Source organism: Erithacus rubecula, assembly GCF_903797595.1.
Source record: "Erithacus rubecula genome assembly, chromosome: 18".
Classification (NCBI taxonomy): Eukaryota; Metazoa; Chordata; class Aves; order Passeriformes; family Muscicapidae; genus Erithacus; species Erithacus rubecula.
The window spans coordinates 12,048,873-12,063,260 of record NC_136670.1 but is presented as its reverse complement, the minus strand read 5'-3'; the positions used below and the strand labels follow the sequence as shown (position 1 = coordinate 12,063,260).

The window sequence follows — 14,388 nt, the reverse complement described above, 5'->3', positions numbered from 1 at the left end:
GAAAGTGGGCCCTGGCTGTTTGCAGTGAGCTGGGAGAGACAGAGGCATCCAAGGGCCTGCTGAGGGGCAGGGGAGGCTGCAGCACACTGAGCTCCCCAAAGCATGGAGCCAGGGGAGGGAGCCAGGGCTGAGTCCCAGGGATGCGTCCTGGGGGAGAGGGAGGCTGCTCTGCTCAGGTGGAGCTGCTCTGCTTCTCCTGCCCCCACCTGGGACCCAGCTGCTCCCCACTTTACCCTGTCACATCATTCACAAGAGTCCACTGCCAGTTTGCTCTCCCTGTTTGTGATGCCCAGAGGCTTTGCCTGGTGGAAAGGGACTTTCTGAATTACAGGAACCTCCAGGATCACCTCCACTTTTCCACACTGCTCCTGCCCAGCTTTGCACCAACACAATGGCAGAAGAACCCCTTTGACTTGTGCTCTGTGATCTGCTCCCCATCTCAAACTCTCCTCTACCCACACCCAGTCTGCAGGGTTAAATTGCTGTTAATTTTTGTTTAATTATCTGCAGTGGCACAAATAACTAACAGCATCGATTTGAACTTGGCACACAAAGGAAGGTTCCAAATGGCAAAGCATATTATGAGATCGAATTATTAAACATAGCTAATGAGAAAAATAATGATGTGATGCCAAGCTATAAAAGGTTTGACTTTAAAGTTGTCACAGTTCATGAGCAAGAAAGATTTAATCACATTCTTAATCAAATATTTATATGATAATGTGCTTTAATCAGAATAATAGCAATTAATTTGGAAAGGAATATATTGTACACTTCCTGTTCGTGCTTTACAGAGGTTTTTTTGTGGTGAGGTTGGAGAGCACATATTTCCTTACTTACAATAATTCCATCCCAAGGTATTCCAGCTGTCTGTAATGGGGACAGGCTTGTGGAGCAAAGACCAGGAGCAGCTCAAGGGCTGTGGGTGCCCTGCTGGGTGCTGGTGCTGCTCCATCCCTTGCCCTGGGACTGGGCAGGACCACGCTGGCACTGCAGTGAGCAGGAATCATGTACTCTTCACAAATGATTTAACTGCTACCTCTTTCCCTCTGAATCCTGCCAAATCCCCTAACTGCCCTTGGCACTGATGCTATCACCATGATTTCCAGCTGTGCAAGGAGCATTTTAAAATTGCTGCTGTGCTGGATCCAGGATCCTCTCCTTCCTCTCTGGACAGGACAGCACATGGACAGCTCAAAACTCTCCTGCCCTGCCTGGCAGAGCCCAGGATGCTGAGCAGTGAGCTCTGCTGTGGGCTGTAGGTCTGGTGTGTTACAATTATAAAAATGGGCAGTAAAAAGGGTTTGACTCTGAGTGCTGCAAAGGGAGGAGGTGGCTGCTCTGCCCACCCTGCTGAGATACCACTGTGAACACCACAGGGCTGAAGAGGCTGGACAGGATGTGTCAATGTGCCAGCTTGAAGAAAAAGAAATGTCTAAAACCTTTCCCAAAAACTCAGAATGAAGCTTGTTAATTGAAAGCTGCCTGGAGGACTATTTCCAGCCAGAACACCATGAGAACACATCACCTCTGAGGAGATCACTGAAATCCTTCCAGTCAGGTGAGGAGGCACCCACAGAACCCTGGGTTCATTTTAATGGCACCTCCAAACCACCAGCATTCACTAAATGTGGGGAAAGCCCTTCAAAACACAGTTCAGAGTGAAAACTGAAAGGGAGCATCCCTCACCCCAAATCCCCAGTAGGATTTTTCACCCCCTCCTCCTCCTCCCAGCCCTGGGCTGGCTGGATGTCTCTGCACTTCTCACTCTCTCACTTTTTAACACTTCATCAGAAACTGGAATTTTATATATATATATTTTAAGTGCTAACTTTGCTGTTTCTCTTGGAGTTGAGATGAAAAGCTTTCACTGAACCACCTCTGACTGGAATCACTTCTGTTGCCTTCAGTTTGGCCAGATGTTTCCTAATTACTTATCTGTCAAAACCCCTTTTTTTTTTTTTTTTTTTCTTTTTTTAAATGTACAGACATTTCCTCTAAGTGAGAAAGAGTGTAAGGCTCTTGTTTAGTGTCTTTGCCCAAGTGAAATAAGCCAGGCTAAGCTTCATCATCAAGGCTGGATTTTATGCTTGAACATGCAATTTAACATCAAAAGCTTGATCTTTTTTATTATTCAGTGCTGCCTTTTTAGACCAACTTCAGCAGGAGCCAAATGGCACATCCTAACTTGGGATTTAAAACTTTTATTTTTTAAAGCTAGGTCTGAGTCATGCAGCTTTCTCCTGAGCTTGAGATGGTTTCATATAATAACTCAGGGCCAGAATCTGCCACGATTACTCACGTCAGTGAAGGTTCCTTACATGAGCAATCTGATAGAACTGGTGCTCCTTGGGGTGAGGAATGATTGCAGAATCAGGCCTCATCCTTCTCCCATCACACAAATATTTTTGCTGCTCTGAGTCAGTTGCTGAGCCCTGCAAGGATGTCCTGTCATTGTGCAGAAATCTGGAGGCAGAAAGAGAAAGGAGGAAACCTTGAATAGTTGAATTCCCCACGCTGACCCTGGCTGGCCCTGATCTGACACAAGCTGGGATCCTGCTCCAACCTAAGGAGACACAGTCCTTACATATCAGTCATTCAAGACATTCAGCATCGATTTGCTGTTGGGCTGCTGTCAGAAATCTTTTATTTTGGGTGAAGATGTCAAGGATCCCAAGTTACAGCAGGAAGGGAGGGGAAAACCAGCAGAGCTGAGCCTGAATGACTCCATGGGTGCTTTACAGGCTTTGCTGTGTCCCTCTCCATGAAGGGAGAACAAATAGCCAATGCCTCTCAAAGTGCCTGTGAATAATACACCAATAAACCAGAAGGGGACTGAACAACCCAAAAATAAATCCATAGAACAATTTTTCAAAAGCTTTAAATGTCTTCAAAGCCAAGTAGCATTCTTTAATGAAAGCAGGATCAAGCCAGAGAAGCTTTAGGAGTTTGAAGTTATTTGATAGCTAGTTATTTTCCTTCAAAAGAGACTAAGTAAACCTCTGCCTGTAGCCTTCATCACTCCACCAGAAATGCTTTGTCAGGGTATTTGTGACAAATTAATTATAGCGATAGAAAAATCTCAGTAGAAATGAATATTCAAAAAGATTTTTTTTTATTCTGTTGACTTCAGGGAATGCTCTCCTGTTTCTAAAGCTGTGTGTTTTCCTCATTAGCTCTCCCCCTCCCCCAGTTCTTTTCAGAAACTTTCAGAAGTGATTAGAAATGGTTTTATTTTCAGCTCGCCTGGGGAATGGCATTTGCAGTGGAACAAACCACTGATGCTGGAGTCCTGCTGGCAACAAGAAATGGCCCATCAGCAAAGTTTCCAGAGAAAACATCCTGAAATTACAGTACCAGCCCTGACCTCTTGGCACTAACACACAGCAAGGTGCTGTGTGGGGCTCTCCCACAAAGGCTGGAGGAGCTCAGGGAGACACATCCTCATCCTCATCTTCATCCTCAGTGGATCCTGGCCTGATCCTGCAGACAGAACAGCAGGGCTGGGGCACTCCCAGGGTAACCCCAGTGTGCCAGGGAGATGTGGTTCTCCCTCCCTGCAAAGGCTCTGGAGAGTTCCTCATCTGCTCTTGCTGTCTGTAAATTACAGACCTTTCTTGTCTTAGGCTAAAGGCATTTCAAGGAGCGAAATTCCCATTTGTGCATCTCATTAAGACTGAGAAAAGCAGGAGACCACTGCCAGCCATCATCCCCCAGAGCTCCAGGCCATCTCCATGCCTCTGCTCCCATGCTTATCCTGCTTGGTCCTGCACACTGAAATATTGGGCTGCAATCCTGGAGTCTCCTCTTGAAAGGTTGTTCTGAGCTGACAATAAAAAGGAATAAACGTAAATAAAGCTTCTCCCAAGCTGTGACTGCCTGACCCCACTCAGGAAGCTCCCATGACCAATGTCCCCACAGTTCTGGCTCTGCTACAGGAACTGGGCAGGAAAAAATCCTCCTCTCCATCCTCACTTCCCCTTGACAACTCAATTAACCAGCTGCCTCGTTAGCATCCTATACTTAATTAACAAGTTGAATTAATAAGTAGCCTGGGTTGCTTAATTAATAATTAATTAATCCTTGGTTAATAAGGACAACAGAAACTAGTTCATGAGGGAGCAATTCCAATAGATTGCAGTGAATTGAGGATCCAAGGAGAAGGTGCTGAATGGTTTCCTGGAGCTTCTGTGTCCCTCCCTGGCTCCAGCTCTGGGTGGCACCTTCAAAGCTCTCACCTGCCCCAAATCCAAGGTGGGAGGGTCCAAGACTCTCATTTGGTTCTTGCTTGCACTGCTGAAGCTCTGCAGAGATGCTGCTCCATGGTTCCCCTCTCCAGCTGGGAGATTCCTGTCCTGTCCCACCTGCTGGCACTGGCACTGCAAAAGGGGACAGATATTGAAATCAGCATTAAAAAAGGGAATATGTACAAAACACAGCCTAAAACAGCCCTGCCATGGTACGTTATTTTCCAGGGAAGGAAATATACTATAGTATATATAAAAATATATATAAATATATTTAGTATTCAAGTTTCAGCCTGCTCCAGAAAATCCATCCTGAGCCCTGCCCATGGTCCTGGAGCAGGTGGGAGCAGTGCCCAGGAGGAAATGCTGCCCTCGGGCTCAGACAGAGCTCAGCTCATACCCAACTCAATCTATTGCCCACAATTTGACAACCTATATTTGCCAATTTTCACTGGGAAAGCATGAGAAATTATGTTGATGTTTCCTTCTCATCTTGATACAGCAGGTGTCTTGTTTCCATGTGAATGATCTCAAGGTGTACACACATATATATCCATATATTAAAAACACTCATGTTATCATATAACATTTGAAATTCAGCTAAATAGAAGGAGTTGAGTTTTCCTGATGGTATTGATTTGAAATTCTCCATCCACAGACCATTTTGGAATCCCAAACAAAAGAAAAACCAGAGTTGTTTCCCACACAACAGATGCAATGCACCAATCTCTAGGAAAATGACTTTTTAGTTTATTGCTGCTTATGGTGACTTCTGTTCATGACTGGTTTCAAAGAAGATATTGAGCGTGGCAACAAAACATGCTTGCAGACAGATAATTACCATAATTTCCAATTATAATGATGTCATCTCCAATCCAAGTATTTCAAGACTGGGAAATACAAACATTAATGTTATTGCCACATTGATAAATTATGTTGTTGGTTTATTCCGAGAATGACAATTAACGGTGCTCAGTTTTGTTCCAAAATTTGTTGGACAACCTGAAATGAAACACAACATAAATGTATTACTACAATCACAATAAAATGGGAGCTGAGGAGGGGGGAGGTATTTATTGATAAAACACTCCAGACACAGAATCTACTAGAAAACTCAAACTGGAAATTCAGTTTCCTTGTAGAAAGATGTGAGGTGGCATTGCACTGCTGTGTACAGTGGAAACCAGTGATTCTCTTATTTAGGTTTTTTTGTATCTGGTGTCTCAGTTATTTTCCCCAGTGGGCTTCATGCAACCAGGATGTGGTTCCTGAGTGTCCCTCATCACTTTTAAGGCAAGTGAGACACAGGTGAAGCTTCTTGCTGAGGGTTTCCAGCAGGCCAGTGGCAAAGCAGGTGTGCAGCACATTCAGGACATTCCCATGGTGGATTCCTGTGTCTGCCCAGCTCACAGGGCTTCTGCAGATCCCCCAGGGCAAAACACAGCCTTGAGCCTTGGCCAAGCTTCAGCTCTTTCCAACACCAAGCCAGAAAGGATGGGAAGAAAGCAGAGAAGGAAAACACACTTGACTCCATCCCACAGGGCTCCAGAAATCATCTGGACTAACTGAGGTCAAGGACTCATCCAGTCTGAGAACAAAAACCTGCTCCCAAATGTTCCCACAGTCAGTACTGCAGGAACAACTTGGAAAGGTTTTCAGAAACTGCCCAGGTGCTGTGTCTGCTGCCTGGCATGGGAGTTCCCACTCTGTTTTCTGCACAATCCACTGCATTCCTCCACTTGCTTTACCTGCTTTTTGTTTTTCCATCTCTGGGTTGCTGGCTTGCAAACAGCAGTAGCCACCTGGATGATGTTTGGGGAGGCTTTGGCATATCTCAGATGGCCCAAAATCCAGCAGTGATGACCCTCAAGGCAAATTAATATTTTCTGTATTGCAGAAGAGATTCCATTTTCTACCACCCTCACCCTGAATTTTGCCTTTATGTACTTAAGCAGCAATGATTACAGATCTGGGAAAGAGCTGCAGTCAGAGAAGGCAAAAACCAAGAGAAACACACCATTCCCATCCTTCTGAGCTGCTGGGAGCTGCAGACATAACTAAAAATCCCTGTCCTGTGAAAACTTCATTTACCCATCCCAAACAAATCCACGAGTGCCACCCCTGCCAAGGGCCCTGGGTCCTGGCTGGGAGCACAGTGACCTGACAGATTCTCACAGCCCCCAGGTGCTCTCCAGCAGCCTGGGCTTGCTGTGGGTGGCTGATTCTGGCCCTACAGACTCCAAAGGACAAGCAGGAAGCTCTGCAGAGGGAGCCCTGAGCCTCCTGGCTCTGGTGTCCCATGGAATGATCACAGCATCATCCCCTCTGAGGATGCAGCTGCTGATCCCAGCACTCCTGATTTTGGATCAGACATGGTGTGTTTTACCCAAACTCAACCTCCCACAGGTGCAGCAATGCATCTGATAAAGCCTGTGGCTGATTTTTAACCTTCTTGTTCTGTCTTTACAAGTTTTCCCCTTCCTCCCCACCCCTATTTTGCATTAAATCCAGGCCAGCAAGGAGGAAGGGAGAGTTCAGTGCATCTGTTCATCACTAACATTGACAAACAACATGTAAAAAAAGCTTTGCTAACCTGAAAAGTATTGGCATATCTAACCAAAACCCACTTGATTTCCTCTGGAAAGCAAAAACTGTGAAAGGCCATTACTAGCAGGTTGCCCTTGCATGGGAAGTAATTGAATCTGGAAATGGGAAATATGAGGCAGGAGAGCTTGGTTATCATTTTACAGAAACAATTAAATGCATGAAATGTGTCTTAATGATATAATTAAGGCAAAATTCCAATCCTCCATTAGTAGTGGCATTAATTATTGCAAGCACATTACATTCAGTATCACTGAAATGATTAAATCCTTTGCTATACAGCTTTATTAACAAACAAATATATAAATGAAACCTGATTATCTGCTCCCCAACAGAAGCTGCAATGCAAAATGACTTTTGAACAAACCTTGATGAGTTTTGCCTGTTGAGGCTGATGGTAAGAGAGGTCAAAGCAGCTCAGGGAAACTCCTGTGAAGCACTGCACCATGCTGGGACCCATGGTGGTGCTACTGAGAGAGGCAAAATTGATTAACACTGACCCCACAGCTCCCCCAAAACACACCAGCTGTATGCAGGACCTGCTCCTCACCCTCCTAGGATGACTGAAATCTGTTGTCACCCTCAAGACCCAGTTTGCAGCAGGGCAAGATCTCATCTGCCTCTTACCAGGAACAGTGAGTCACAGCCTTTCCCTTTCACAACTGATTTTACACTTATTTCTCTCCTCTGCTCCCACCCCTCCTGCTCTCTGGGAGGGTCCTGGGGTTTGGGACAGTTGGTTTTGGCACAGCAGAGCCAAGTCCTTCCAGCCTTCCCTGCAGAGAAATCATCCATCAGCTGCTGAAAGGCTCCTGGGAGTTGCTCAAAACTGTTTCCTATATTGGACAAATGGCATTACTGATCTCAGAGGTGTAAAGGTATAAAATACCTTTCCAAAGGAGGAAGCCATCAACAACATTCCATCAATAACATAATCCCAAACATAGGTATATATTTGGGATTATAAACAGATTTATTAGATAGTGATTTTCAATATTTAATCCAGCACAAGGAACAAAAATTGGAGAAATTAGCCCCCTCCAGCCAGCCATGTGACCCCCTAGGTGATATCAGCCAGAGGATAAGCAAACACATCAGTTGAGTGATTATGTGGATACCTGCTGAAAGAGGGGGATTTTCAATTATGCATGGTTGAATTTCTACATGTACAATTCCCTTATACAGGGGAAAATCAATTAGTGAGAGCCATTTGTTTCTGAACACACTGGTCAGAGAGAAACATTAGTTCAGAAACATTAATTTCTGGACAAATGTTTACAATTAAAATGCAATTTTGATTCCACTAGAGTTCTAGCTGTCACCCTGTGCCTCAGCCAGAACTGGAGCAGAAATTATGAAATCCAGGAAAGGCAGGCTGGGGGTCACAGTGGTGGAGGTGTCACCCCTGGGTTTGCCATGGAGACCTTGGGATGCACTGGGGGACAGGGCTGGGCACTGGGACCCAGGGGCAGAGCACGTGGGGATGTTTCTGCAGGATGCAGTGCCCCAGGGTTCTGGGGGGGATATTCTCTGTGCAAGGCTGATAATGCAGCACTTCTTTAAAATCCACATGTACCTGTGCTGGATGAGATTTGTCCCATTTGTCCAAGGCCAAAGCCAGCCCAGAAGCTGAGGACCAGGACAGAAAGCAGCATGAGCATGTCCTGGGGTGCCAAACTCCCACACAGCACACTCCTGGCTGAGCTTCTACCCACATGGGGAACTGAAAGCCAGAGCATGAAAGGAAAACCACTGTCTTTTCCCATAAACCAGAACTTTTAGAGAAGAGACAAAGCCCATTTTCCAAGCTGACATTTGGTTCCTGCAATTACTCATGAGCAGTTTCATTTGCTCGTGACTCAGTCTGAGATCTCTGTTCTGAGCTGAAACCTCACTGAGGACTTGGGCATGTTCTGACAAATGGGGAGAGCTGAGTAAACTTGAACACATTTTTTTGAGTTAGTCTCACACCAGCCTTTTCTACAGCATGAGGAATCTCAGTTACATTCCTTGGTGCTGCCCCTTTGTTCTGACACAGCTACTCAAACACCACACACCCCAAAATGGGTTTCTTTTGAAGCATTGCCAGGCTGTGGGCACCACATCCTCCTGCAGATGTAAGGAACAAGACCTGGAGGTGCCTCACCTTCCTTGAGATCCCCTGCACATAAACCACCTGCCTGCATCACCTTCCAGAGCAGTTTGTGCAAAGTTGCTCCTCTGCCACAGGTTATTCATCAGATCTAAATTCTCAGCAGCAGGGTGGAAGTGCATCCAGGCACAGACCAAATACACAGAAATTGTTTCTATAAATAGCTTATTTGGGTATTTACAGTAAAACCTGACCTGGAGAAAGTAAATAGAGTTCCAGTTTCATGCCACTCATAAAACATTACTGTAAAGAGTTGGTATTTTTTCCTTCAAGTGCAGGAATTATGCACCCAGCTGACCTTGCACTGGCACAGGAGGGAAGGAAGCATTCCAGACCTCCTGTTTGTAAAGCAATAAAACATAGCAGGGCTCAGAGATCAGAGGGAAAATAAACAGATCCTCTCACTCAACCTCCTCCAACTCCCCCTATTTTCCCTCCACAGCTTATATTTAGTTCAGGCTCCTCCAAGCCCACAGAAGGGCTGCCCTGGGAGCAGGCAGGCAAAGCACCAGGGCCAGGCTCTTGGAGAACCTCAGGCTCTCCTCCTCAGCACAGAAAATCAGCAGACCTGCTCAGCAGAGCAGAGAAACAGCAGCTCTCAAGAGAAAAATAGAGATGAGAAGGCAGTGGGGCCCACCAGGGTCATTCAACATTTTTTTATGTGGTTCTGCTCATCTGAACCTTGCAGAGCCTGGGTTTGAGGCTCAAGAAAAAAAAAAAAAATAAAATCTGTGTGTGCACAATAATAAATCATCTGGAGCAAACCTGTGCTCAGAGCTCATCATCTTCCCTGGGAAACCCTTGGTGTGCACTGATCCTGAGTTAAAGCCTAACCCAGCTCCCTCCTCACACTCACACCAGCTCTGCTGATCACCCCAGACCCTTCCCAAAACACCACAAAGCACCCAGAAATGGGTTGGTCTTGCAGGACTGCAAACTTGCACGACTGTTTTAGAGCTGGAGTGTTCTGGGTGCTTAATTCCCACCTTAATGAGCCCAAACAGTAGAAATCTGGGAAGACCTCTTGCAGAAAGGCAGCTGGCTGCTCCTGGAGATGTGGATTCAATGCCTTGGAGCAGGAGCTGTGGCCAAGCCCATCCCTGGCTGGGAACACAAAGGGGACACAGAGTGGCAAACTGGGAATTCCCACGTGTGACACTGCAGGGACTGTCTGGGACACAGAGCCACTGCCCCATGCCCTGCCCACAGACTCAGGGTCAGCTGCACCCATCTGAAAGGTCCTTCAAGTGTCCCAGTAGCTTCTGTGGTGTGAGGAAACAAGGCAGGACATCTGTGCCACACTTCCACTGCAGCAAAAGCCACCTCTCCTCTCCTTTCCATGCCTGAACAGCAGCAAGGGCACAGGGGAGGGACAGGGTGGGATCCTGGTGCTGCTGGCAGAGCCATGCACAGAGGGGTTGATGCTCCCAGCTCCAGTCTCTCTGTTTTTAAAGCCAGGCTGCTTCTTAGCAATGCACAGCAACACCAAGCAATAACTTTGTACTGCAGTTACTCTCTTAATCAAATGCAGCTTCACAGAGCCACGCTGATCTAATTGTTCAATGTCCAGGTTCCCTGCCTTTGCAGAGATAAATACTCTGAGGAGCTGCATTTTGACTGGCATCCAAAACTCACCACTGGCTGCTGTGATTGTGATTTATTGCTGCTGATAACAATCAATCCCAAGGCAACTGTGTGCATTTGAACTGATTCAGGATTGAGCAAGGGGGGAATGAACACCCACCAGGAGCTCACAATTGATGAATCCTGCAGTCAATGCTCTCCCCCATTTCTTCATTGCAAACCCCACTCCAAGCTCTCTGCATGGAGGGCTTTGTATCACCTCTGCCTAGGGCAGAGCCATCTGGCTGGTCAGTCAAAACTTTAAATTTCATTTATGCAGCTTCCAATCTTACCTGACAACAGGCTCTCTGTGGGGAGAAGACAGGGAGAAAACTCAGAAGTGATGCAGCCACCAGCCTGACCTGCTGGGCAGCATGGGATAATCTCCAGCAGGCAGCAAGCCCTGCTCAGCCAGGAGCAGGACAGGTTCCCCAGGGGAGAAGGCAGACAGGGAGGCTCAGGAGCTGCCATGATCAATGGGCTTCCAGCCACAGAGGAAGAAAAAGTATACCTACAGCTCTGGCAGTATGTGAAACCCATTTTTGGGTATCCTTAAAAATGCCTTAAATCCCACTCTCACCTCAAAAAGAAACATGGCTGCTGTTCTGGTTTTAGAGGCTTTATCTTCCCTTCACATCATCCAGGCAGTTTCAGAAATCTGGTCAGGAAAAACTCTGCAAAACCTCCTATAGCTCTGACCCAGAAGAAGAGCAGAGAAACTCCCAGAGCAAACCACCACTTTCCCTGGAGCTGCTTTAATTTCCTCCTGGGCCATGGCAAGATCGTGTTCACCTGAGCCACATCTCCCAGCTGGGCCAGCTGCCCTTCCTGTCTGTCCCTGCCCTTCCTGCCTGTCCCTGCCCACTCCTGCCTGTCACTGCCCTGTCTGTCTGTCCCTGCCCTGCCTGTCCCTGCCCTGTCTGCCTGTCCCTGCCCATTCCTGCCTGTCCCTGCCCATTCCTGTCTGTCCCTGCTCATTCCTGCCTGTCCTTGCCCTGTCTGTCCCTGCCCACTCCTGCCTGTCCCTGCCCACTCCTGCCTGTCCCTGCCCACTCCTGCCTGTCCCTGCCCTGCCTGTCCCTGCCCATTCCTGCCTGTCCCTGCCCACTCCTGCCTGTCACTGCCCTGTCTGTCTGTCCCTGCCCTGCCTGCCTGTCCCTGCCCTGTCTGTCTGTCCCTGCCCATTCCTGCCTGTCCCTGCCCACTCCTGCCTGTCCCTGCCCTGCCTGCCTGTCACTGCCCTGTCTGTCTGTCCCTGCCCTGCCTGTCCCTGAGTGTTCCTGCACAGTGTTCCAAGGAGAGGGGAGAGCTGTCTGCAGGGCTCCTCATCAGGGGAAAGAGGGGAGTGGGAACCATTTTTTGGCCCCATCACACCTCAAATGAAGAGACCTTTGGGCAGAACTTTTCCAGCCTGAGCATATCAAGAAGCCCAAGGCAGGAATTATTTCTTCTCTCCTGTCTGGTCTTTTGCTTTTGCTACTAACACTGTTACACAGTGGGAATTCCTACACTTTTTTTTTTTTTTTTTTTAAATTTTTATTTTAAAAAAAGACATAGCAGCAAGTGTTTGGAGTAAATTCCCATTACAGTTGGGAGTGTCAACAGCAGGATCCCTGTGAGAACACATTGCTTTCTTAACAAATCTCAGTGAAACCCATCACTGCAGGGAGAATCTGTTTCCAGTCACTTTACTCAGGGTTTCTATCCCTGGTCAAGGCTCCCCCTCCCTCCGTGGTGAGACAGGGCTCTGCCAGCACAGCATGGAGGAAAAACTCTCCAATAAATCAACCCAGAGAAATACAGCTTGAGCAGGTTAAAAAGCAAGAGCCAGTGCACCCTGGAGGCCCACAAGAGCTGCAAGAAGGGCTTGAAAGGACAGGGAAAATCTGAACCTGATTTCTTAATTCCCGTTCCATTTGCAGCACAGAAATTTGTTTGAAATCAAAGGCTTTGCCATCTGTGGTTTCCAAAAGTCACAAAATCATTTCTTCCATTGAGCTGAAAAAAAAAAAATAATCCTACCAAAACCCAAAAATTTAAAAATAATCTTTTGTCAATCAGCAGTGCTGCAGTGTCCCCAGATGTCCCCAACAGACATGGAAAGGTAGCTTAGTAACAGCTACCTCTGCCCATTCCCACGCACTGCACTGGTTGAACTTGATTTCTTTCTCTTCTTTTTTTTTTTTTTTTTTGTCATTTAAAAAAATTCCCTTTTGGAAAATGTGGTTTTAGCTGAGTTCTCTTTTTCTGTGGGAAGATGTTGGTTTCAGCTGGGATTCCAAAAATGTAATTTTGAAACAGCGATTCAAAGCAAACCCTGCCCATTGCCTGCCCCACCATGCCTGGGGCAAGGTGGATGTATTCCACTTGGATAGTTGTGATCCTGGCTCTGGGGCATTGCCTGCTCTCAGAAATTTTTTGTTTTGGCATTTCTTTGGGTATGAGATGGGAAAGAGGATTTGGAGCTGCTTGAGCCAGAGCTGGGGTCACAGCATTGGCACAGCTTTAAAATCATCTGACTTCCTACCACAGGGAAAACTGTTCCAACCAAGGCCAGCTGCTTTCCAGCACTGGATCACCCTGGGTTGTCTTTCCAGCAGCAATGCAGACAGGACACCAGGAATCCCACAAAACACCCACCTCTGGGAGGTGAGAGGCACAGCCCAGAATCACAGCCAGAGGGGTGGATTTGGGGTTCTCCTCCCTGGGCTGCAATAAAGCTGCTTTCATTCCTTAGCAGAGATATTCACTGAACTGACCATCAGCCTGGGGCTGTGTTGCAGATAACTGGACAGGCAGAGCATCCCAGCACCCTGCTGGAGCCCACAGGAGCTCCTTGTGCCCAAATCAAAGCCAAGTGTCCTCCTGGAGAAGCTGCTTGTCAAACCAGGGGCCACTCTAACAGTGCTGCCACCTGAAACAGAGAGAAGGGCTGGGCAGACTGAGGGCTGGGGCAGAGCTGTCAGAAAAACCCAAGAGTTAATGACCACACATCCCTTAGCCCCAAGAGGGATAAAGGGTGAATCTACAGCACATCCATCCTTCAGGTACACAAAAGAAAACCCCCTGCAAACAGTCAAGTTTTCAATTGCTTTAATGTGATCACTGCAATTTGACCACAGTTTCAGAAAGGAAATAAAAGTCCCACAAATTCTCTGTGCTTAGGATTTGAGTCAATCTAGGCAGTTCTTGTCGACTGACGTTATTCAAGTTAAGACCTTCTGACCATCAGTGACGCTCTCGGCTGGAGGGCAGGACCAGGAGTGTTGGACAGAGTGCTGCAAACCAGGAATGCTTCTGCTGGGATTGGAGCTGTGCCACCTGCTCTGCTCCAAAGGAACCAGCTGTACATGCACACACACACACATGGAGCATGCAAATGCACCAGGAACCAGCTACAGCTCCACGGGGGCAACACAGAGGTGGGGCCGTGGTTCAGAACGAGGAATGGGGGAACCCACACAAATATCCAAAACGGAGCAGATTCATTTTTCAACATTCCAGAAGAAAATGGGGAAATAGAAATTACATTGTGTTGACAAACCCTGATTTTTTTTTTTTTTTGGGTAACAAAGCAAAAGGTGAAGGCAAATTTTCCAAAGTATTGTAAAATTTATTGTATAAGTATTGCAGCTTTTAGAATGACATATAATCGCCGCTATCGGTTACTGGTACACAAGAAGCGTTTACAACAGATTTTTGTAAATTGGCATCAGAGTACATATTCATACTAAAACAGCAAAATATAGATAAGTACTGCAT

General features: G+C 46.8%; 1 long non-coding RNA gene across 1 annotated transcript; it reads right to left on the bottom strand.

Annotated features, from left to right (window-relative positions):
• Nucleotides 1-4,704: 4,704 nt before the first annotated feature.
• On the bottom strand, nucleotides 4,705-11,337 carry LOC306809703. The gene is made up of 2 exons (XR_013776295.1): nucleotides 11,207-11,337; nucleotides 4,705-5,249 (listed from the first exon to the last, which is right to left on the bottom strand). It is a non-coding gene; the product is annotated as an uncharacterized lncRNA (long non-coding RNA).
• Nucleotides 11,338-14,388: the final 3,051 nt, after the last annotated feature.